We start from the raw sequence: 27,279 nt of genomic DNA on the forward strand, positions 1-27,279 counted from the left end.
GCCAGTGTGTTAATAATAATAATATATATATATATATATATTACAGTGGACCCCCGGTTAACGTTATTTTTTCACTCCGTAAGTATGTTCAGGTGCCAGTACTGACCGAATTTATTCCCATAAGAAATATTGTGAAGTAGATTAGTCCATTTCAGACCCCCAAACATACACGTACAAACGCACTTACATAAATACACTTACATAATTGGTCGCATTCGGAGGTAATCGTTATGCGGGGGTCCACTGTATTTATATATATATATATATATATATATATATTTATATATATATATATATATATATATATATATATATATATATATATATATATATATTTTATATTATCACACTGGCCGATTCCCACCAAGGCAGGGTGGCCCGAAAAAGAAAAACTTTCACCATCATTCACTCCATCACTGTCTTGCCAGAAGGGTGCTTTACACTACAGTTTTTAAACTGCAACATTAACACCCCTCCTTCAGAGTGCAGGCACTGTACTTCCCATCTCCAGGACTCAAGTCCGGCCTGCCAGTTTCCCTGAATCCCTTCATAAATGTTACTTTGCTCACACTCCAACAGCACGTCAAGTATTAAAAACTATTTGTCTCCATTCACTCCTATCAAACACGCTCACGCATGCCTGCTGGAAGTCCAAGCCCCTCGCACACAAAACCTCCTTTACCCCCTCCCTCCAACCTTTCCTAGGCCGACCCCTACCCCGCCTTCCTTCCACTACAGACTGATACACTCTTGAAGTCATTCTGTTTCGCTCCATTCTCTCTACATGTCCGAACCACCTCAACAACCCTTCCTCAGCCCTGTGGACAACAGTTTTGGTAATCCCGCACCTCCTCCTAACTTCCAAACTACGAATTCTCTGCATTATATTCACACCACACATTGCCCTCAGACATGACATCTCCACTGCCTCCAGCCTTCTCCTCGCTGCAACATTCATCACCCATGCTTCCCACCCATATAAGAGCGTTGGTAAAACTATACTCTCATACATTCCCCTCTTTGCCTCCAAGGACAAAGTTCTTTGTCTCCACAGACTCCTAAGTGCACCACTCACTCTTTTTCCCTCATCAATTCTATGATTCACCTCATCTTTCATAGACCCATCTGCTGACACGTCCACTCCCAAATATCTGAATACGTTCACCTCCTCCATACTCTCTCCCTCCAATCTGATATTCAATCTTTCATCACCTAATCTTTTTGTTATCCTCATAACCTTACTCTTTCCTGTATTCACCTTTAATTTTCTTCTTTTGCACACCCTACCAAATTCATCCACCAATCTCTGCAACTTCTCTTCAGAATCTCCCAAGAGCACAGTGTCATCAGCAAAGAGCAGCTGTGACAAGTCCCACTTTGTGTGTGATTCTTTATCTTTTAACTCCACGCCTCTTGCCAAGACCCTCGCATTTACTTCTCTTACAACCCCATCTATAAATATATTAAACAACCACGGTGACATCACACATCCTTGTCTAAGGCCTACTTTTACTGGGAAAAAATTTCCCTCTTTCCTACATACTCTAACTTGAGCCTCACTATCCTCGTAAAAACTCTTCACTGCTTTCAGTAACCTACCTCCTACACCATACACTTGCAACATCTGCCACATTGCCCCCCTATCCACCCTGTCATACGCCTTTTCCAAATCCATAAATGCCACAAAAACCTCTTTAGCCTTATCTAAATACTGTTCACTTATATGTTTCACTGTACACATATATATACATATATATATATACATATATATATACATATATATATATATATATATATATATATATATATATATATATATATATATATATATATATATATTTATATATATATATATATATATATATATATATATATATATATATATATATATATATATATATATATATATATATATATATATATATATATGCAGTGGACCCTCGAACAATGATGGCATCGAGTAATGATCAAATCGGGCACCGATGCATTTTTGTGTAAAAATATTGGCTCGACCAACAATGAAAAACTCAGGTAAGGTCATTCATCCTGAACGCGTCCGCCTTCCGCCGTCCAGCCTGAGCACCTCAGCTGCCCTGCCTTCAGCTAGTGTGCCATTGTTTACAAGCCAGGGCGGATGGTTTCACGCAAACATGCAATATATTTTGTATTATTCCATTGTTTTTAGTGCTTGTTTTTGTGCTAAATAAGCCACCATGGGCCCAAAGAAAGCTTCTAGTGCCAACCCTGTGGTTAAAAAGGGTGAGAAATACTATTGAAATACTATCGTACCACAGTCAGCTGCTGCTGCTGCTGTACCACGGTCAGCTGCTGCTGGTGCTGTACCACGGTCAGCTGCTGCTGGTGCTGTACCACGGTCAGCTGCTGCTGTACCACCATCAGCTGCTGCTGTATCACAGTCAGCTGCTGCTGTTGCTGCACCACCATCAGCTGCTGCTGTACCACCATCAGCTGCTGCTGTACCACCATCAGCTGCTGCTGTACCACTGTCAGCTGCTGCTGTGCCACGGTCAGCTGCTGTTGTACCATTGTCAGCTGCTGCTCTCACTGCACCATCATCAGCTGCTGTTGTACCATGGTCAGCTGCTGCTGTACCACAGTCAGCTGCTGCTGTACCACCTTCAGTTGCTGCTGTACCACCATCAGCTGCTGCTGTACCACCATCAGCTGCTGCTGTACCACGGTCAGCTGCTGCTGCACCATCGTCAGCTGTACTACTCAAAGATGTGGAGAGAGTGTTGTTGGTGTGGCTTAACTAGAAACAATTACCGAGAAACAGTTAACCCCAGAGGATAACCCAAGAAAGTCAGTGCGTCATCAAGGACTGTCTAACTTATTTTCATTGGGGTCCTTAATTTTGTCCCCCAGGATGCAACCCCCACCAGTCGACTAACACCCAGGTGAACGTGAAAAAATGCCTGGAACTAGTGCTCATATTGGTGAATTTAAGGCCAGCAAAGGTTGGTTTGAGAGATTTAAGAATCATAGTGGCATACACAGTGTGATAAGGCATGGCGAAGCTGAAAAATTCCAACCCCAACAAGTGTTCAATTGTGACAAAACAGGCCTGTTCTGGAAGAAAATGCCAAACAGGACCTACATTACTTAGGAGGAAAAGGCACTCCCAGGACACAAGCCTATGAAAGACATGCTAACTCTCATGTTTTGTTGTAATGCTAATGGGGATTGCAAAGTGAAGCCTTTACTCATGTATCACTCTGAAAATCCCAGAGTGTACTGCTGCCTTCAACACACTACATTAACTTGGTTAAATATCAGGTGGTTCTATATGCAAGTGAGTGATTGCATATGAGTGAAAATGCCCAGCAGCCTCCCTCTCCAATCACGTAAGAGCAAATTCTTACTGCATATAAATTTCCGGTAGAGATAGGATTGGCACATGGAAGTGAAGTCACACACAGCAAATCCACATAAAGTGAGGGACAGGTGTATGTATATATTTATATAAGTTGCCATTCAAAATCATCATGGTTTCATTTATAAAAAGTAAAGTTGCTCATAATTTTGATATGAAAAAATATTTCATAAAAATTTCAAACTTGAAAAATCATTAAATTATTAAATTCTTCTAATTTTCTGTAGCTTAACTATATTTTGTGGGAACAATATTTTTCTGCTGATGCTGCACACCATTATTTGTTTATGTGAAATTATACAAAAAACAAATCTAAGACCCTGATTCAGGGTCATGACTCAAGGTTGGGAACCACCAGTTGAAAGACAAGTATTAATTTTAGCTTCATTATGAAGATGTATAAATACTGTATGATACATATAAACTAAGTAAGCTACCCCAATATAAATTTCTAATAACAATTTATTAAAAAGAGATCAAAATGCAAATTAAAATTACATATAGTGAAAAACAAATTTTTAGGTTATTAAATTGTGAATAGAATTTATGAGATTGTTTTCATATCCTTGATGCTACATTTGTTTACACTTAAATATATCACTACAAGTGTGTGTGTAACATGTAGGTTGTATGACTCAGCACCAGTAAAAATAAATTTTCCTTCAGTTTTTTTAATTGATATTTTAAACTGTGATGGATTTTAAAATATCAGTTACAGAGTACTGTGGTCCCTCGATAATAGTCGGGCTCGATAGTCGTCCTTTTCAGAAATTGTCGCATTATTTTAGTCCAAACATTGGCTCACAAATGTCGGTTGACTCACTAATCGTCGTTCGTCCTAGTCGCGTACTCACGGCGCTGAGCCGCCTCGGCCTCCCTTCCCAGCCAGTGTGCCATTGTTTACCAGTAAGCGACAGTCCCCTCACATGTTCATATGAAATATTTTATAATATTCCATTCATTTTAGTGCTTGCAAGTGCTAAATAAGCTACCATGGCTCCAAAGAAAGCTCCTAGTGCCAAGCCTTTGGTAAAGAAGGTGAGAAATGCGATTGAATTTAAGAAAAACATTATTGAACAATATGAAAGTGGCATATGTGTGGCCGAACTGGCCAGGATGTATAACAAATCCTGTACAACCATATCTTCCATCGTGGCCAAGAAAAAGGAAATCAAGGAAGCTGTTGTTACAAAGGGGGTAAATATGCTGACAAAAATGAGATCACCAGTACTCGAAGAGGTTGAGAAGTTATTATTGGTGTGGATAAACGAGAAGGAGGAAGAAGGAAGGAGGAAGAAGGAAGGAGGAAGAAGAGAGATGGAAGAAGGTGCCTTCTTCAGAAATTAAGGGGATTTTTGAAATGTGGGGTAGGATGGAAAGATTTATGGAGAAACATCACCCTGAGAAGGATGTTGCAAGCCATATCGGCAACTTGTACAGTGACAGAGTCTTGGCCCATTTTAGAGAAGTTTTAAAGAGACGCCAGAAACAGAGCTCTCTGGACACTTTTTTTGTGAGACAGGACTCCAGTGACTCTCACGTTGGTCCTAGTGGCATTAAGAAACAGAGAAGAGAAGTTACCCCAGAAAAGGACTTGGTACCTAAGGTGTTGATGGAAGGGGATTCCCCTTCCAAACAGTAACTAATCCAATCTCTCTCCTCCTCCAGTCTTCCATACACTAAGAAGAATCACCAATAAAGGTAAGTGTTATGCTGTTAATGTTTCATTCATCATGTCCCATTATATTGTTTATGTACTACATCTATATTTCATGTAAAAAATTTTTTTGTTTTAATACTTCTGGGTGTCAGGAATGGATTAATTGTATTTACATTATTTCTTATGGGGAAAATTAATTCGAAAATTGTCTTTTTCAATAATCGTCGCACTTCCAGGAACGGATTAACGATGATAAACGAGGGACCACTGTATTTTATCAAATTTTAAGATGAAATACCTTCCTATTTATTTTTATGTTTGTTAAGGAAAGTATATACTACCGGAAAGCTTTCCAGCTTATCCCTTAAACTGTCCAAATGTAGGTCTATGTTCACTTGCGTAGCGCTCCGAACGTAGATCTACTTTTTTTTTTTTACATTAGAAAGCATGTAAAATCGAATGTAGATCTATGTTCGGAGCGCTACACGAGTGAATGTAGATCTATGTTTGGACAGTTTAAGGGTTAAAAATAGCCTTTATAATTGTGTTCTGTACTCTTCACAAGTGAGTCCATGTTGTATTTATCAGCTGATGAGACCTATGCTGTACAGTCATAATGAGGAGGGAGCAAGGATATGAAGGTGTGAGACTAAAAAGTGAGAGCTGGAACAGCCTGACAGGGTCTTGTTTTATCATGGGTTTGGCCTTGAGATGTAAGGCTGAGTTTTAGAGATCCTGGATCTCCAACAAGAATATGGAGTATGGGTAAAGTTAGCAACCAACCACATACCTGTGTGGAATGTTAGTCTCCCAGATGGTTCTATAGGACTCTGCAATGGTGTATGTCGTCGTCCTGAACTGAAATGTGCAATATTATAAGAGACTCTGCACACATTAACAGTATTGTGATGGACATAATTGGTGTACATCGTATAAACAGTGATAGAGTTCTGTGAAAGATGCAATGAAGCACTGACTGGTGTATAGACAACTGGTAGTGTTGTGCATTAGAGCCAGAGTAAAGTGTAATGAGTGTTGTGGACCTCTCCAGTAGCCTTAGTGGAGTGAAAGAGTCTTGTTCTGTCCCTGCCTGAGCATCAATGACACTCCTCAGAATACCTGTGCTCATCATACAGTGTCAGCTGGGCAGTCATTTAGTGTGCCATACATCAGCAACTTTTTACCACTCTGGATTTCTTCAGTATGCTATACTGTACTAGGCTACTGTACTCTGATCGAACCAAAAGAAATGTAACATGTTTGAATCACTGGAAGAATGTGCTTTACTACAACCATAATAATAACTACTACACTAGGATCAAAAGGAATATTACACAATATAATAACCTGAAGGATATATTTTACTAGGATCTTAAGAACTCTAACATACAAATGTTTCTGTCAGGAACAAGAAGCATTTGGCTTATCAAAATCCCTAAATCAAGCATCTGACCACATCTTCCCAAAGATGAAATCAACATTGATTGTGTAACACCCAGGTACAGTACTTATTAACTGCCAGGTGAACTGGGGTAGCAAGTGTAAGGAGATCACAAGAAAATCTATACTGTACTAGGACCAAAAAGAATCTCATATTCATCATGGACTAAAAGAACTGATTATTGTATAATACTGTTTTTGGAAATTCAGACACCTCAAGCATAATTAAGTTCAGTTTCAATGCTAATGAAAAATCATAGTATTGCAGATATAAATAATATTCATATATGAAATTTATAACTTTCTCAAAATTCTAATGGAGATCAGCTCAGCTAAGGAAATTTAAATATATATTTGAATTCTTTCTGTAGCTTTTCTTCTTTGCTTGTAACAGTAATATAAACTACAAAACAAATAACACTGAAGCTAAAGTTAAACAATATGTTGCCTGACACACCTTTCACTCTCCCTCAGGTGGGGTCGCCATTCCGCTTCACCTGTCATCATTGCTCCAAGAACTTCTACCACAAGAATGACTTCCGTAAACATGTGAGGGTCCACACTGGTGAGAAGCCTTATGCCTGTCCATTCTGCCCTTATCGTGCTGCAGTCAAGGCTAGGCTACGCAGCCATATGAGGACTCGACATGACTCTGATCTGTAGGTAGTAGAAAATGGAAGTTAACAGTTAAATGTATAGCTTACATACATTAGTATTTTTTTATTTTATATATACATATATATATATATATATATATATATATATATATATATATATATATATATATATATATATATATATATATATATATATATATATATATATATATATATATATTATATATATTATATATATATAGTATATATATATACATATGTGTATATATATATATATATATATATATATATATATATATATATATATATATATATATATATATATATATATATATATATATATATATATATATATATATATATATATATATATATATATATAGACAGGCAGTTTTAAATTAAGAGTTATTTAAACTAATTATGTGAAAATCATCATTTGCACATGAAAAGTATAACTAATATTTACAGAAATTAATAGGTAAAATAAAACCATATATTTCAACCTGCCTCATTTTATAACTGAATTCCAAATTATCAAATTATAATTCATGTTACTTTCTTTCTTTTCAGCAAATAACCATGTGTAATTAGTACTAATAACATTGGAAAAAATAAAGTATTTTTTAAATAAATAAACTGATAAATGGATGAATGAATTATAATACTTTTATAATGAATTATATTAGTTTTATAATGTATTTCAAACTTTGTACTTTAATAGTGTGTCTTAAAACAAAGTGGCAAGTTTCCCTCACTTGTTATATCTTAAAATAAAGTGGCAAGTTCCCTCACTTATTATACCATGAAATAAAGAAGCAAATTCCCTCACTATATATCTTATGTAGTCTTCTTGAGCACTTAGATGGAATGCTTGGTATTGCTATGTAACAAATACCATCAGTTTGGTACATGATGTAAAACTAAAGAAAAATTTACATAAATAAAAATGTAAAGCAAAGGTGTAAATTGTCATTCAGATGTTTGTAGTTGAGACCACGATTTTTTTTTTTTTAATTTACACTTATAGCTCAAGATTATTATTATTATTATTATTATTATTATTATTATTATTATTATTATGGTACTGTATATAATTGCAGTGTTTAATTGTTTATGTAAAGGTTTAACTGTTACGAGACTGCCACTAAGACTTTGAACCCTGGGTAAGAAGTTATTATTTTGCCAGTAAAATATATATTGCAATCTGCTCTAACATTTAACACAAAAAGTTAACTGCCATTATTGTTATCAAGGCTTTTACAATAAAAGAAATTCCTAAGTCAGTAGGGTCACTGTTATAGAGATGAGACTGAAATTGAGCCACAGACGATGATTACTGACAGTTTTACCATTAATGTATAGATGTACTGTACACTTTATAAATGTTGAATTTTTGCCTCAGCATTCATAACACAATAATTTTCCTTAATTTACTGTTAATTTTCACTTAATCTCCACATTCAGCAAAGGTGCCCGGCTGACAAACCTAATGAACTACAAACACCCACACTTTCAAACAAGGCATTTAGGAACAGTTAAATTTTTATGATGGTCAATTTGCAGTTATGAACATGTGTGAACCATACCCATAGGAAAATAGATTCAATGTGGACACACACATAAATTGGAACACCAGGAATGCAACTCATTTATAAATTGCAAGCCCCCTTAATGCTGCAGAAATACAATAAAAATAGCTTTCATTTAGTTTACATAAAACAGTTTTCAAGGTTTTACAGGAAATAAAATGTCTTGAGAAAAATACTGTACTTGACACAATAAATTATAATAAATAACACATGATGTTTTGGCCTAGAACTTCTGAAAGTACTGTATCTCAATAAAAATAAGTAAAACTGAATACATCTACTGAATAATATATGCTGTGTTGCAGCTAATGGGCTATGAATCAAATAAAGTTTTTGTTTATCAGATCACAATTATCATAAGTATCAAACAATATATCACAGTCTTCACAAGAATAAAATTGTAACTGGAATCCCTTCTAAGATGATCATGTATCTTGCTTCACAGTACACTCAGTAGTATTGGATGTACTATCTGGCAACATTATAGGGGTTCATACATAACTGATAACAAAACACTGAAAACATTTTCCATCAGTATATAATAAAGTATAAAAATTTTTCCATTTATAACAAATAATTTATTAAATTTACCTCAGTATGCATTTTAAGCTTCACAATTAAAATGTGCAGTGTGTTGTCTTATTATTTGTAAATTTTACATTTTAAATTCATGTATTACAGTATATCAAATCATTATATGTATGTATATATATATATTCATACAATGTTTGTATAATGTGCAGAAAACTTGACTGTACTGTTTACTGAATAAAAATTATGCTTCTTGTGTGGAAATTTAATTCCATAATATTATTTATACAGTACATCCTTTCTCTGGAGCACATTCTCCAGTACATGTATAATGCTCTTCAATATATTTAATCTTTTCACTGTCCAGGCCCCCAATCTGAAACTTGTCCACAGTATCTGAGAATTTAAAAAAAAAAAAAAAATTATTTTTTCTTATGAAATGGTAGGGAATATTTTTCTGAAGGTAAGAAAACAAAAACAAAATTTGATCAAAAACTGATGAAATTACACTTTCGCGAATTATGCTGTGTCAGTGGTATTTATGCATCAGCAATTTTGCCCACTTTGAGTCCTATTTTAGGTCAGTTACAGTGGACCCTCGGTTACTGGCCATAATCCATTGCAGAAGGTCAGCCTAAAACCAAAAAGGCCAAAAACCAAAATACAGTGGACCCCCGCCTTACGAACGCATCGCGTTACATTAAATCTGCCATACGAAGCATTTGAAAGCAAAAATTTTGCCTCGCCGCACGATAAAAAACTCGCCTTACGTGATTCATCCAGGACGCGTCCCACGTGTGGCCTCAGCTGCCCCGTGGGTGCCAGTGTTTACAAGCCAGCCAGTGTGGTCGCATCCACTCATACATTCAGTACATTTCACCTTATCCCAGTGTTTTTTGAGCTTGTAACTGCAAAATAAGTCACCATGGGCCCCAAGAAAGCTTCTAGTGCCAACCCTGTGGTAAAAAGGGTGAGAATTAGTATGGAAATTAAGAAAGATTTTGAAGGGTTTGGGGCTAACCCTTAGAAGCCTATGCCAGTTGTGGAATCCATTGTGCCTACTTCAAAGATTAAGGAAATGTGTGCAAAGTGGATTGAAGTGGATGAAAATCACCCTAACACAGCTATTGCAAGCCATGCTGGTGACTGTTACAATGACAGTGTTGTGGCCCATTTTAGGCAAATCTTAAAGGAATGGGAGGTACAGACCTCTATGGACAGATTTGTTGTGCGACACAGGTCCAGTGACTCTCAAGCTGGTCCTAGTGGCATTAAAAGAAGAAGGGAAGTAACCTCGGAAAAGGACTTGCTACATCAAGTTCTAATGGAAGGGGATTCCCCTTCTAAACAATAATTTCCACACTTTCCCCTCCTCCCATCCTATCAGTCATCACCAGATCTTCATTAAAGGTAAGTGTCATGTATTCTATTCTTAGTAGAGTAGTAATTGTGCATGTCTTCCTCAGTTTGTGTGTATTAAATTAATATTTCATGTGGTAAAAAAAAATTTGTTTTCATACTTTGGGGTGTCTTGCACGGATTAATTTGATTTCCATTATTTCTTATGGGGAAAATTAATTCGGCTAATGATAATTTCAGCTTACAATGAGCTCTCAGGAACGAATTAATATCGTAAGGTGGGGGTCCACTGTACAGTGGTACCCTGAGTTTCGAACTTTCTTTGTTCCAGAAGGCTGTTCCAGTGCTGTTATTGAACGAATTTGTTCCCATAAGGAATAATGTAAATTAGATTAGTCTGTTTCAGACCCACAAAAATACACTTACAAAAGCACTTACAATAATACACTTACATAATTGGTCGAGTTGGGAGCATTTTGAAACTCGGGGTACCACTGTAATATTTCCCATAAGAATTAATGTAAATCCAATTAATCCGTTTCAGGCATCCAAAAATATTAGCAAAAAATACATTTATTTTTCAAAGATTAACTATAGTTTTACATACAGAAAACAATGAGTACATTCATTACTTACCTTAAAATATTTGTAGTCTTAATGTAGGGCGAGAGGTGAGTAGTATTTATTTGTAAGAAGTCAGTGTAGGTAGCGTTAGATGTAGGTATAGTACTCGTATGTAGCCTCCCTGGGCTACACTACACAGCCATGTTATTACACTACACAGCTATATTATTACATTGTTCACTGAGTTTAATCATTTCTAATAACTACCTTTAGATGCCATCATAAACAAAGGGAGAAGTAATAAATAATTCATGCCAAAAATTATAAATAAACATATGATGAGCGGTTACTGGGCGAGACGCAAGATACACAGTTTTCTCTAACGCTGAATCAGAGAAAATATAATGTTTACTCTCCACCTGACTCTCCGCTCGAAAGCATGTAAACATTGCATGTTTTTATGCTGTATGCTATGTAACATGTTTCTTATATAATTTGGAAGAAAATATCATATATGGATTAATGAAAATGTCTATATTAACCTAAAATAAGACATTTAATGTGCCCAAGAGTGATTAACCCCTTCAGGGTCCAAGGCCAAAATCTGAAGTGGTGCTCCAGTGTACAAGAAATTTTGAAAAAAAAAAAAAATTATTTTTTCTTACAGAATTAAAGAGCATATTTTTGTGAAGGTAATAAGACAAAAAAAAAATTCTGATCAGTACTTACCGAGATACAGTGCCAAGAAGTTTGTCGAAAATGATGTGGTGGCGGCAACATCGACGAATTCCACATACGCGCATTACATTATTTAGCGGTTTTTATAGTTTTTTCTTTTCTTTTCCAATTTTTTTCTATTCCTACTAACATTTGGGGCCTGAGAGACCAATACTGTATATAATGTATATATTTAAACTCACTGTATTGAACACAATAACCGCACTGAAGTTATTATCATATTATTGTTTACCACTGTTGTTTATTACAATAAACATGCACAAATCTTGTATAATACTAATGTTCTATCATATATTTACATATTTACAATCACTGGACATGGTTTTAGAACTGCTAGAGCTTGTGGAACTCCTTGAAACAAGGCACCATGCACAGAGGCACCTTACATTCCTCACACATTAACCGAATGCCTTTGCATCTTTGTTTGTGCACAGACGATGCATCTCTTCTGAGCAAATTTCTTCTTAGTTGAAGGAAGCTGTATTATGAAATGATCACCTTCCCTCCTCAAACGCTTGGGTATATCCTGAGTAATTCGAGGACCTTGTTGTATAGCAGGCATTCTTACCTGGTACTTCATTATGAGTTGTCTGACAACAGACAAACAAAATTCACCATACGGTGGTCAGTTGCCAGTCTTTATTTGGTACATATTATATTCATTGAGCATTGAAATGTCCATGAGATGGAAGAAAAGTTTCATGTACCACTTGTAACTCTTACGAACACAGTCAACAAAACCAATCTGCATGTCACATTTGTCAACCAAGCTCATGTTTTGTGTATAATCAATCACTGTCACTGGTTTTCGAATACGTTCATTAGTCACTTGATCAACTTTTCCACTGTCTTTCATTTCATTACGGTGAATGGTTGTCAACAATGTGACATCTCGTTTGTCATGCCACCGTAATGCCATGATGTCATTGGCAGTAAACACCTGCACGTCATCACCACGAGCACCTGCGTTTAGCCTGGGCATAAGTTTACGATTAGAACACACTGTACCACACACATCTGTCTTGTTCACTCGCATGAAATCACTGAGTAATGGGCTTGTGTACCAGTTATCGGTATATAATGTATGCCCCTTACCAAGATAAGGTGCCATCATGTTTCTCACTATGTCACCTGAGATACCCAATAACATCTTGGTATCTTTCAATGTTTTACTTCCCGTGTATACAACAATATCCAACACCAGGCCACTGTCACAGTCACAGAGTACAAACAGTTTTATACCAAAGCGTTTCCTCTTGCTCGGTATATACTGCTTGAATGACAGTCTACCTTTGAACAAAATCAAAGACTCGTCAATTACAAGATTCTTGAATCTATAAAAGTATATGCTGAACTTTTGTTTGAGATACATGAAAACATTTGTAATCTTGTATAACCTGTCACTTCTGTCAGGCCTGGTTTTGTCAGAGAAGTGCAACATACGTAAGAGTAAGATAAACCTGTTCACTGGTATGATTTCACTGAAGACCGGGGTAGAAATTAGCCGATCTGTGGACCAGTATGCTTTTATATTATGCTTATAGACATGAGGCATAAGCATTATTGTTGCTAAAAGCAAATACATTTCTGCAACAGTCGTCTCTTTCCACCTGTGTAGTCTTGACTGTGGTGATATGATCGTATTTGCCATGGTGTACTCAAAATACTTATTACTTTCCCTGACAATAGTTTCCATCAATGGCTGGTCAAAGAATAATTCAAAGAATTCCAGTTCATTGGTTGTGGTTCCAAGGGGACAAGTAGGTAGAATTCCACTTCGAAAGTCATCAAAGTGGTGAGGCTTGGGAAAACAAAATTGGGATTTTGCTGCCAATCCCACATACGGTTTGCTGGTGGATACTGGATATCATAGGCTGGTTGTGCGGGTGGTTGTGGTTGTGGTGGGCTGGTGGCTGACGCTCTGCTTTGTCCTTGAACTGACGAGTCAGCAGCGTGGGTCCCACCATGCAGGTACACATTAAAATCACTAAGAGTCTCTCTACTCTTGATGCCATATAATCTCTTGGGTGCATTAAATGTCGTATATTACATTAATATAGACATTTCCATTAATCCATCTATGATATTTTTTTGAAAATTATATAAACATGCTATGTAACATATAAACATGATACATACACCCACAGTATAAAAATTGGCATATGAGATTTGTTTACCAAGCAGTTTGTAGGACTGTCAGAAGAATTATGTTTCCTGTAGTCAAACACTAGTCGCTTAACTGTAGAAAAATATTCTTTTAGTATGCCTTCACTCTATTTATAGCTATTCACAATTCTTGTGGGTTTAGTGCTTCTTTTTATTATGAATATAATAATAATAATAAGAATAATAATAATAATAATAATAATAATAGTAACTTGTAATAATAATAATAATAATAATAATAATAATAATAATAACTTGCAATCATAATAACTTGTAATAATAATAGTTTGTAATAATAATAATAACTTGTCAGAGCATCATTCCTTCTAAAAATGGTGTTACATGAGAATGGAAGTGTTGGTCTTTATTTATTCTACTGTACCACTGTGGAGACAATTTGTACACAATGTGAAGCATTTGTATGAATGTGTATCAACTATAACCAGACACATTTGTTTACATAAGTACTCTGCGGCTCTGTCATCTTACTTGCTCTCTCTCTCTCTCTCTCGTTTATTCATTTTTATCTCACTTACTCACCTCTGACCCTACATTAAGACTACAAATATTTTAAAGTAAGTAATGAGTGTACTGTATACACATTTTATCACTCTAGGGCACTTTAAGCGTCGTAGTATATTATGTGTGGGTGGGGTGGCCAGGAGGGCTACCATACCTACCCACACCTGACTTCTTACAATAAATACTACTCACCTTTTGCCCTACATTAAGACTACAAATATTTTGAGGTAAATAATGAGTGTACTGTGTGTGTATTTTACTTTTTATTGTTTTTAATGCCTAGTTCTATTGCTCACTTAATATATGTTAGTGTAAACTTGTTATCTGGCATTTACATGTATTTATAAGTGGAAAAAAATGGCGTTCTGCTTTCCGGCAATGTCTGCTTTGTGGTGGCAGCCTGGAACCTAACCTGCCATATAAGTGGGGCCCTACTGTATTTTGTTTTGTCTGTTCTTTTGTTAAGTCCAATCTGAACTGTTTTTCATATTGATGTTTATTATCAACGGATTCGAGGATGCTATTTGTAAACCATGGGCTTACTATTCACAGTATTGTAAAATAAGTCAAGCAAGCAAATAAAAATTATAATAAAAGATACCCATATGAAGAGGAAAGATGAAGATAAATTCTTGGTCCTGCATTTGTACAACAAATTGAAATTTTATACTACTGATACCCTTTGGCAAATTTAAAAAAGGCAAAGAAATTAAGTATGCTTAATGAAATTTGCTACTATGTACTGCACACAACACAGAACAGCATTTATTTCACAACTAAATGGACACAGGTTCAGTCCCACGTAAAATATGGTCAACTTTCTCTTAGACTTGTAATCAATACTGTATAATCCTTATATTGCTTCTTTCATGATATCTCACAGAATTATAATATTAAAAATTAGATCAGTCAGATGAGTGCACTGTGTATGTTGAGTTCTAAGTTTTTTACATCATGAATCAAAATTATAATAACACAATTGCAAGCAAGCTGGTTGGGTTCAACCCATGGCAGGTAAGTCCTAAAACTCACAAGCCAGTGAACTAAACACGGGACCAGCTGCCTCTAGTAGGATTCATATCCAGCTAGGTGTATTTCTATACACCATAGGGAGGTTAGCATGGGCCATGAATGTAGGTTTTATGGCTCCTCTGCCATGGGTTTGAGCCTCACCCATTCTGTGTTTTATTTGCAAATGTGTTATTATGATTATTTTATGAGTCATAATGGTGGTTTTGATGGGACTTGAGCAAGAGCATGCCACAACCATGCTAATGTGGGATTCATCCATAAAACCTTTGTGGTCACAGTGGGGCCTGTGCTAACCTCCCAATAGTGTAGAGAAATATACCTAGTTGAACAAATCCTATTAAGCCAGCTGGTCCAGTGGTTAGTACACTGGCCTGTAAGTTTGCCATGGGTTTGAGCCTCACCTGTTCTGTAATTTGTTTATATCATATGCAGTAGTGCATAGAGCACTGGCACTGCTCATTATTGCAAAGATTGTACACACAGGACAAACATATTACATGCATCTCGTTACTTGCACAGTTGGTGTGTTATCAAGTGCTGTGCAAGGTAAAATTATGAAGGTCATGCAATAAATACAATGCCATACATTCATAAACAAATACAGTGGAACCTCAGCTTATGAGTGCCCCACCATACGAGTTTTTCAAGATATGAGCAGTCGCTCGGTTGATTTTTTGTTTCTGGATACAAGCAAAAATTCAGGACGCGAGCTTTCCCCCTCAAACAACTTTTTTTTTTTAGACCTCCAAATATTACAAAAATAAAAGTGAATATATAATTGTAGTTCATTTTCGTGCTGTATTATGTTGTTTTTATTGCTTAAGACTATAATTGCAACAGAAATAATAGTATTTCTTATCTTAAATTGTGGGTGCTGGTGTTTGTCGATGATTGTGAAGAGAGTGGAGAGTTATGCCTCTACCATCCACCTCAGCCCTACTGGGCTGAGGTGGATGGTAGAGGTTCTGGTACTGAAGTTGATGGTTGCACCGGAGTGTACATAAATTCTGTAATGGATTTCTGTTCTATTTTACCCTGCAGTACATTATATAACTGACAATAGGGCATCTGCTGCTCTAGACACCATTTCAAGGTCTTCTTCAGTGAAAAAGTCGAGCTTTAAGTCATTCAGTAAGTCAGTCAAGTCATTCAGTTAGTCAAGTCAGTAAGTCAGTCAGTTAAGTCAGTGAGTCAAGTCATTCAGTCAGTCAAGTTTGTAATTCAGTCAGTCAATCAAGTCAGTAAGTCATTCAGTCAAGTCAGTAAGTCATTCAGTAAGTCAGCAACACTGGTATGCCTACTGGGTGTCATGATTGCTTGTCTGATACAGATTATGGTAATTAAAGGATCAAAACACAATTCACAAACACAGCTAGCTTGTAGGAAAGAAGTGGAACTGAACACATTTTCACAAAGCTGGGATGGTGGTGTCGGGAGTGTGGGAATGTCAGGGGATGGTGGGAGTTCTCCCCCGCTGACCCACAACAAGGAGGTCACTTGAGGTAGGGAATGGCCACCACCACTTGTCATATAATGACATATTTTATTCATTCTAGAGTATATATCAGGTTTCTATGTTATGTATTTATATTGTTCATTATGTCATATTAGATGAATTGGGATAGATAAATAAGCCGTAGAGTTGATATTAGTGTCATATTGAAGTATTTTTGTCCTGCCTCCTAGAGCAGGAATTCCGCTGGAATGGATTAATGGCATTTCAATTAATTTATACGAGGAAAATTGACTCAGCATACGAGCAGATTGGGATACGAGCTAGATCATGGACATTCCTGACTCCCTGACACTTCCACACTCCTGACACCACCATCCCAGCTTCATGAATACATGTTCAGTTCCACTTCTCTCCTACAAGCTAGCTGTGTTTGTGAATTGTGCTTTGATCTTTTAATTACCATATCTTGTATCTGCCAAGCAATCATGATACCCTGTAGGCATACCAGTGTTGCTGACTTACTGAATGACTGACTTACTGACCTGACTGACTGACTTGACTGAATGACTTGACTGACTGACTGACTTGACTGACTGACATGACTTTACTGACTTGACTGACTGATTGGCTTGCTGACTTGACTGACTGACTTAACTGACTGACTTGCTGACTTGACTGACTGACTTAACTGACTGACTTACTGACTTGACTGACTAAATGACTTAAAATTCGACTTTTTCACTGAGGATCCTGAAATGGTGTCTAGAGCAGCTGATGCCTTACTGTCAGTTGTATAATGTACTGCAGGGTAAACTACAACAGAAATCCATTACAGAATTTATGTACACTCCAGTACAACCATCGACTTCAGTACCAGTATGTCTACCATCCACCTCAGCCCAGTAGGGTCACAGCATAACTCCACTCTCTTCACAATCATCCATAAACACCAGCACCCACAATTTAAGGTAAGAAATACTATTATTTCTGTTGCAATTATAGTCTTAAGCAGTAAAAACAACATAGTATTCACTTTTATTTTTCTAAGATCTGGAGGTCTGAAAAAAAAAGTTCTTTGAGAGGAAAGCTCACATCCTGAACTTTTGCTCGTATCCTGAAAAACTCATATGGTGGGGTACTCGTAAGTTGACGTTCTACTGTATTATCATGTATCTCTCTTGCCTGCATTCCCATGAGTACAGGTCAAGGGATTTCAACCGTTCCCAGTAATTTAGGTGCTGGCATTTGTACATGCAGTAAAAATTCTCTGTATATTCTTTAGGTCTGCAATTTTGCCTGCTTTGAAAGGGGCCATTAGTGTCCAGTAAGACATTGATAAAAAATATATTGTAAGACAAAAAATATTGAGAAATATTCTTCACAAATAGAGTGGTAGTCTAGGATCTGAGAAGTAATACAATGGACCCTTGGTTATCCGCCGTAATCTGTTCCAGAAGGTCGGCTTAAATCTGAAATGGCCAAAAACCGAAATACAGTGGAACCTCAAATATCGAACTTAATCCGTTCCAGGAGCTAATTCTAAATTCGAAAAGTCTGAAAAGCAAAGCAATATTTCCCATAAGAAATAATGGAAATACAATTAATCCGTTCCAGAAACCCAAAAATATTATTTTTTTTTATTATCACACTGGCCGATTCCCACCAAGGCAGGGTGGCCCGAAAAAGAAAAACTTTCACCATCATTCACTCCATCACTGTCTTGCCAGAAGGGTGCTTTACACTACAGTTTTTAAACTGCAACATTAACACCCCTCCTTCAGAGTGCAGGCACTGTACTTCCCATCTCCAGGACTCAAGTCCGGCCTGCCGGTTTCCCTGAATCCCTTCATAAATGTTACTTTGCTCACACTCCAACAGCACGTCAAGTATTAAAAACCATTTGTCTCCATTCACTCCTATCAAACACGCTCATGCATGCCTCCTGGAAGTCCAAGCCCCTCGCACACAAAACCTCCTTTACCCCCTCCCTCCAACCTTTCCTAGGCCGACCCCTACCCCGCCTTCCTTCCACTACAGACTGATACACTCTTGAAGTCATTCTGTTTCGCTCCATTCTCTCTACATGTCCGAACCACCTCAACAACCCTTCCTCAGCCCTCTGGACAACAGTTTTGGTAATCCCGCACCTCCTCCTAACTTCCAAACTACGAATTCTCTGCATTATATTCACACCACACATTGCCCTCAGACATGACATCTCCACTGCCTCCAGCCTTCTCCTCGCTGCAACATTCATCACCCACGCTTCACACCCATATAAGAGCGTTGGTAAAACTATACTCTCATACATTCCCCTCTTTGCCTCCAAGGACAAAGTTCTTTGTCTCCACAGACTCCTAAGTGCACCACTCACTCTTTTTCCCTCATCAATTCTATGATTCACCTCATCTTTCATAGACCCATCCGCTGACACGTCCACTCCCAAATATCTGAATACGTTCACCTCCTCCATACTCTCTCCCTCCAATCTGATATTCAATCTTTCATCACCTAATCTTTTTGTTATCCTCATAACCTTACTCTTTCCTGTATTCACCTTTAATTTTCTTCTTTTGCACACCCTACCAAATTCATCCACCAATCTCTGCAACTTCTCTTCAGAATCTCCCAAGAGCACAGTGTCATCAGCAAAGAGCAGCTGTGACAACTCCCACTTTGTGTGTAATTCTTTATCTTTTAACTCCACGCCTCTTGCCAAGACCCTCGCATTTACTTCTCTTACAACCCCATCTATAAATATATTAAACAACCACGGTGACATCACACATCCTTGTCTAAGGCCTACTTTTACTGGGAAAAAATTTCCCTCTTTCCTACATACTCTAACTTGAGCCTCACTATCCTCGTAAAAACTCTTCACTGCTTTCAGTAACCTACCTCCTACACCATACACTTGCAACATCTGCCACATTGCCCCCCTATCCACCCTGTCATACGCCTTTTCCAAATCCATAAATGCCACAAAGACCTCTTTAGCCTTATCTAAATACTGTTCACTTATATGTTTCACTGTAAACACCTGGTCCACACACCCCCTACCTTTCCTAAAGCCTCCTTGTTCATCTGCTATCCTATTCTCCGTCTTACTCTTAATTCTTTCAATTATAACTCTACCATACACTTTACCAGGTACACTCAACAGACTTATCCCCCTATAATTTTTGCACTCTCTTTTATCCCCTTTGCCTTTATACAAAGGAACTATGCATGCTCTCTGCCAATCCCTAGGTACCTTACCCTCTTCCATACATTTATTAAATAATTGCACCAACCACTCCAAAACTATATCCCCACCTGCTTTTAACATTTCTATCTTTATCCCATCAATCCCGGCTGCCTTACCCCCTTTCATTTTGCCTACTGCCTCACGAACTTCCCCCACACTCACAACTGGCTCTTCCTCACTCCTACAAGATGTTATTCCTCCTTGCCCTATACACGAAATCACAGCTTCCCTATCTTCATCAACATTTAACAATTCTTCAAAATATTCCCTCCATCTTCCCAATACCTCTAACTCTCCATTTAATAACTCTCCTCTCCTATTTTTAACTGACAAATCCATTTGTTCTCTAGGCTTTCTTAACTTGTTAATCTCACTCCAAAACTTTTTCTTATTTTCAACAAAATTTGTTGATAACATCTCACCCACTCTCTCATTTGCTCTCTTTTTACATTGCTTCACCACTCTCTTAACCTCTCTCTTTTTCTCCATATACTCTTCCCTCCTTGCATCACTTCTACTTTCTAAAAACTTCTCATATGCTAACTTTTTCTCCCTTACTACTCTCTTTACATCATCATTCCACCAATCGCTCCTCTTCCCTCCTGCACCCACTTTCCTGTAACCACAAACTTCTGCTGAACACTCTAACACTACATTTTTAATCCTACCCCATACCTCTTCGACCCCATTGCCTATGCTCTCATTTGCCCATCTATCCTCCAATAGCTGTTTATATCTTACCCTAACTGCCTCCTCTTTTAGTTTATAAACCTTCACCTCTCTCTTCCCTGATGCTTCTATTCTCCTTGTATCCCATCTACCTTTTACTCTCAGTGTAGCTACAACTAGAAAGTGATCTGATATATCTGTGGCCCCTCTATAAACATGTACATCCTGAAGTCTACTCAGCAGTCTTTTATCTACCAATACATAATCCAACAAACTACTGTCATTTCGCCCTACATCATATCTTGTATACTTATTTATCCTCTTTTTCTTAAAATATGTATTACCTATAACTAAACCCCTTTCTACACAAAGTTCAATCAAAGGGCTCCCATTATCATTTACACCTGGCACCCCAAACTTACCTACCACACCCTCTCTAAAAGTTTCTCCTACTTTAGCATTCAGGTCCCCTACCACAATTACTCTCTCACTTGGTTCAAAGGCTCCTATACATTCACTTAACATCTCCCAAAATCTCTCTCTCTCCTCTGCATTCCTCTCTTCTCCAGGTGCATACACGCTTATTATGACCCACTTCTCGCATCCAACCTTTACTTTAATCCACATAATTCTTGAATTTACACATTCATATTCTCTTTTCTCCTTCCATAACTGATCATTTAACATTACTGCTACCCCTTCCTTTGCTCTAACTCTCTCAGATACTCCAGATTTAATCCCATTTATTTCCCCCCACTGAAACTCTCCTACCCCCTTCACAAAAAAATACATTTTATAGAGATTAATTATAGTTTTACATACACACAACAAATATAGTGTTCAATTATGTATTAATAAGTTTAAATAAACATATAAAATAACATTTTTATTTACCTATATTGAAGATTGGTGATGGCATCTGGAAGATAGGGAGGAGGAGAGAGGGAGTTGGAGTTAGTGTTTGGAAGGAGAATCCCCCTCCATAAAGATTTTAGGTATCAAACCCCTCTCTGGGGTTACTTCCCTTCTTTGTATTTTAATGCCACTAGAATCAGCTTGAGAGTCACTGGACCTGTGTCTCACAAAATAGCTGTCTACAGTCCTCTGTTTCTGTCAGAAAATAACTGTCCACAGTCCTCTGTTTCTGTCTCACAAAATAATTGTCCACAGTCCTCTGTTTCTTTCTCACAAAACAACTGTCCACAGTCGTCTGTTTCTGTCTCACAAAATAACTGTCCACAGTCCTCTGTACATCCTGGCAAGCTCAACAAGTCTCACACCACTCTCATACTTCTGTATTATTTCCTTCTTCACATCTATGGTGTTTCTCACTTTCTTTACCACAGGGGTACCATTAGGAAGTTTCTTTGGGCCCATGGTAGCTTATTTCACAGTCCCAAAAGCACTAAATACAATGAAATAATTGTAAAATGTTTGAATGAGAGCGCAGGTTAGTGTTCACTCAGGCATCAACAAAACCAGACTGGCTCACGGTGCCTGCTTGGGGACGCGGACAGAGTGGGCTGCCGGACAGGTCCGGTACCCGGCGGTTCGAAAATAGGGGCGAGTTCGATAATAGGAACAAAGTTGGTTTGAAAAAAGCGTTCTATTTTTGAAAAGTTCGATAAGTGATACGTTCGAAATTTGAGGTTCCACTGTAATATTTCCCATAAAAATTAATATAAATACAATTAATCCGTTCCAGACACCCAAAAAATATTAACAAAACATACATTTTTTAAAGATTAACTATAATTTTACATACACAAAACAATGAGAACTAAATAAAATAAATAAATGAACATTTAAATCACTATTACATACCTTTATTGAAGACTCTTTTTGGCTTATGGAAGACAGGGAGGAGGAGAGGGAGGGTCCACTGTATATGCATCTGCAGTATGCAGAATTGGAAATTTTATAAACCTACTGTATATGACAAACTAAACAATAAGATACATCTGCCATTCACACCGGTCAAACATGTTAGGAAACTCGGGAAGGTCAAGAGATTTGCAACATGATTAGTCCCAGAGCTGAGGTGAATAAGCTACAAGGAGAGATGAAAAAATGAACCTGATGACCATAGAAAATGACCAGGGAAAAACATGTTTATGATTTACAAGATACTAACTCAAAAACTTGACAGGGTTGATAAGAGCAGTGTAGTAAAGAAAGTGAATTCCTGACTAAAGTTCCTCTACAGACAAGTACATTATCTACCTACTGAGGCTCCCAGGACCTTATGTTTAGCTCTTATATTCTGCCTTCACAAAAAACTGAAAGACAGACTACAAATTACCCAGAACAAACAGCTCTGATCCTTGAATTACTAACAAGTAATCACATTTCATTTCTTCACCTCACAATATTAGGAGAGAGAGAAAAGCAAAAGGCAAGAAAACAATTCTAAGCCAAATATGTTACTACTTTCTTTTACCTTGTAAAATATGCCAGGATAGAGGGCAGAGGTGCTAGATGCTGGAGATACCTTACCAAGTCACAGTTATCATAATAGAGTGGTACCCCGAGTTACATACAGTTCCCAACTCGAACAGTTATGTAAGTGTATTATTTTAAGTGCTTTTGTAAGTGTATTTTTGGGGGTCTGAAACGAATTAATCTAATTTACATTATTCCTCATGGGAACAAATTCGTTCAGTAACGGCACTCGAACAGCCTTTTGGAACGAATTATGGCCGAAACTTGGGGTACCACTGTATATCTAGTATACAGCATTTTTATTATTACTGTTAAATTCATGAGAAAGTACTAGGAAGTGGGGTTGTAAGTGGATAATCTAGTTTGATATGAAGAGCAGCATTGCTCAAATTACTTGAATTGAGAGCCCTTCACCAGCAATAATGTAACCCCCTTTATGCTGGCAATCTAAAGAAATACAGAAACTTCCTGTTTGACAAAATAATATAAATAAATAAATGCATGTGTGTGTGTAATCACCTAGTTTGGTTGCAAGGGTTGAGCCACAGCTCCTGGCCCTGCCTGTCATAGAACTCCAGTAGGTTTGTGACACAGGATTTTCCCATCACTGAAACCATGCTGGTTGTTGTTGTTAAGCTCATTTCTAGGTGCTCCATCACTCTTCTGATAATCTTCATGACTTTGCATACTATACATGTCATTGACACTGGTTTGTAGTCTAATACTTCGTATCTGTTTCCTTTTTTAAAAACTGGGACTACATTCACTGTCTTCCATAACTCAGGTAATCACTCTTGTTTCGATAGACGTGTTGAAGATTGTTGTTAGTAGCACACATAGCGCCTCTGCTTCCTCTCTCAGGACCCATGGAGAGATGTTATCTGGCCCCATTGCTTTTGAGGTATCTAGCTTGCTTAACAGCCTCTTCACTTCTTCCTTGGTTGTATGTATTGTGTTGTATGTTTCTGGCTCTACGACTGCTCTCCTTATCCTCCTGGGTCCTTTGCCTTCTATATTTCTTCCATTCCCTAGCACACTTGGTTTTTGCCTCCCTGCACCTTTGGGTGAACCATGGGCTCATCCTGGCTTTTTCATTATTCCTGTTACCCTTGGGTACAAACCTCTCCTCAGCCTCCTTGCATATTGTTGCTACATATTCCATCATCTCATTAACTGGCTTCCCTGCCAGTTCTCTGTCCCACTGAACCCCGTTCAGGAAGTTCCTCATTCCCGTGTAGTCCCCTTTCTTGTAGTTTGGCTTCATTCGTCCTGGCCTTCCTGCTTCTCCCTCCACTTGTAGCTCTACTGTGTATTTGAAGCATAAAACCACATGATTGCTGGCCCCAAAGGGTCTTTCATATGTGATGTCCTCGATATCTGCACTACTCAAGGTGAATACTAAGTCCAGCCTTGTTGGTTCATCCTTTTCTCTCTCTCTTGTAGTGTCCCTTACGTGTTGGGACATGAAGTTTTCCAGTACCACCTCTATCATCTTAGCCCTCCATGTATCTTGGCCCCCATGCGGCTCCAAGCTCTCCCAATCGATCTCCTTGTGGTTAAAGTCACCCATGATCAGGAGCTTTGCCCTGCATGCATGAGCTCTTCTGGCCACTGCAGCCAGTGTGTCAACCATCGCTCTATTGCTCTCGTCATACTCTTGCCTTGGCCTCCTGCTGTCCTGTGGTGGGTTATACATCACTGCTATTACCACCTTGGGACCTCCAGAGTGAAGCATTCCCGCTATGTAATCACTTTCTTCTCCGCTCTCTCCTCTCTCCAGCTCATCAAAATTCCATCAGTTTTTAATCAGCAATGCCACTCCTCCACCCCCCCTGTTCCCTCTGTCTTTCCTCAGGATCTGGTATCCCATTGGAAAGATGGCATCTGTTATCATACCTGTAAGCTTGGTTTCTGTGAGAGCTATGATGTCCGGTGATTCCTCTTTGACTCTTTCGTGCCACTCCTCCCACTTATTTGTTGTTCCATCAGTGTTTGTGTACCATACCTTCAGTTTCCTTTCCAGCACTGTGGTTTGGGGGGCCTGTGAGGGTGGGAGAGCTGGTAGCATACTGTGGGATTCTATAGCTCGGTGTTGGGTGTGTGTGAGTGTGTGTGTGTGTGTGTGTGTGTGTGTGTGTGTGTGTGTGTGTGTGTGTGTGTGTGTGTGTGTGTGTGTGTGTGTGTGTGTGTGTGTGTGTGTGTGTGTGTATAAAAAATTTACAATAAAGACAAATACAAAAAAGTATATCTTACTTATGCTAATACATACCCAGTATTGATGTTTGAAAGACTTATTATGGCTAAATTATATTTTCAGATGTTGGTTAAAATATTTTTGGATATTTATACTGCACCTTATCAATTTCCCTGCTAAATTGATGCCAGCTACTTGCTGTGACACTGTCCAGAGGGTGGGCATGTCCTTCCTCTAGAAAATAACACATACCAGTAGTAAACCTACAAGTTAACAAACTAATAAGGGAGGACTGGATGGCCGGTAATAGCAGTTGTAGTGGACAGAGACAAGATTGCTTTGTGCTGATTGTAACATTAACCAATGAACATTGATGGTTGTTTCTGAATAAACTCACCCAGTAGACTTTGTCTTGCATTTCTAAAAACTGTTATATCAAGGTTGTTCTACATGTATATACGTACCACACGTTGTCACAAGCAAAGTGGGTGCTGGAGAGTCAACAAAACCATCCATTGTTTTCCTAATATATTCATGAAGACATTATCTCCATAAATTATCTCATCCAAGTCAGTTTCCCATTTAATGTCCCATGAGAGTTGTAAAGAGCTGTAGCTAGCTCAAGATTTTGGTCTGGGTTCAATCACATAGGTATAAGAAAAATCAGGTTCGATTATTACTTTGCATAATAGCTTGATAAAAGTATTAGACTGGACATTGTTTACAAAATAGCAATAACTAGTTACTGTATTAAGTCTTTATGGAAAATCTTCAAGAATTAATTGAGATGATCTTATGGGTTGAATAACTGGCTGACTGATTATTACAAACTGTATAATTACTGAGCACATGTAAGTAAAATCATTTATACAGATGCATCATTCATTACATTCTTGCCAGTAATACAACCATGTACAGTACTTCTCATACACATTTCTTCTTCTCAGATAATCCGTTCATGGAGTGGTGGAATTTCACCATCTGCTGCTGCCCGGCGCAGGGACCATACTTGCCCAGTGTGCAGCAAGGCCTTTGAAACTCGGTACAAGCTGGAACGCCACCAACGGACTCATACTGGAGAGAAGCCCTATGCCTGTCCATACTGCCCACACCGTTGTAACCAACGAGACAATCTCAAGGCTCACATTGCTAGTAGACACAGGGAGTTCTATGACCCTAATCATTTTGAGTTTTAGTTGTTTTTATTGTATATTAATTAACTAAATTTGAGATTGCAGTAATCTTCTTTGCACCATTCTGTCAAGTTATTTAATTAACCAAAATTTAGGTGAAGATGTTTCTTTTTAAATTTAAGAATGTTAAAAATTATATATAGCAAAATAAAGGATATGTTATGTAAATATTGTTTTTTGATCTACTAGTGCTAAATAATGGTGCTTGAAATACTTAGTTATCATGACAGTTTTCCTTTATCCATAGCAGTCATTTCCCATCAAGGGAGGGCGACTTAAAGAAGGAAATATTCTCTATCATTCACTCAATAGCTGTCATGGCAGAAGTGTTCACACATTACAATTCAAATAACCTCTAAACTGCAACATCTCCATCCATCATTCAAAGTATATGTACAAGCATTGTACTTTTCACCTCTAGAACTCAAGTCAGGCTAACATGTTTCCCATGAATCCCTTCAAAAAT

General features: G+C 37.7%; 1 long non-coding RNA gene across 1 annotated transcript; it reads left to right on the forward strand.

Moving 5' to 3' along the window:
* Window positions 1-1,977: 1,977 nt before the first annotated feature.
* Window positions 1,978-27,279, forward strand: LOC138855295 (uncharacterized). The gene is made up of 2 exons (XR_011394513.1): window positions 1,978-7,153; window positions 26,568-27,279. It is a non-coding gene; the product is annotated as an uncharacterized lncRNA (long non-coding RNA).

Source organism: Cherax quadricarinatus, chromosome 5, assembly GCF_038502225.1.
Source record: "Cherax quadricarinatus isolate ZL_2023a chromosome 5, ASM3850222v1, whole genome shotgun sequence".
NCBI classification, from domain to species: Eukaryota; Metazoa; Arthropoda; class Malacostraca; order Decapoda; family Parastacidae; genus Cherax; species Cherax quadricarinatus.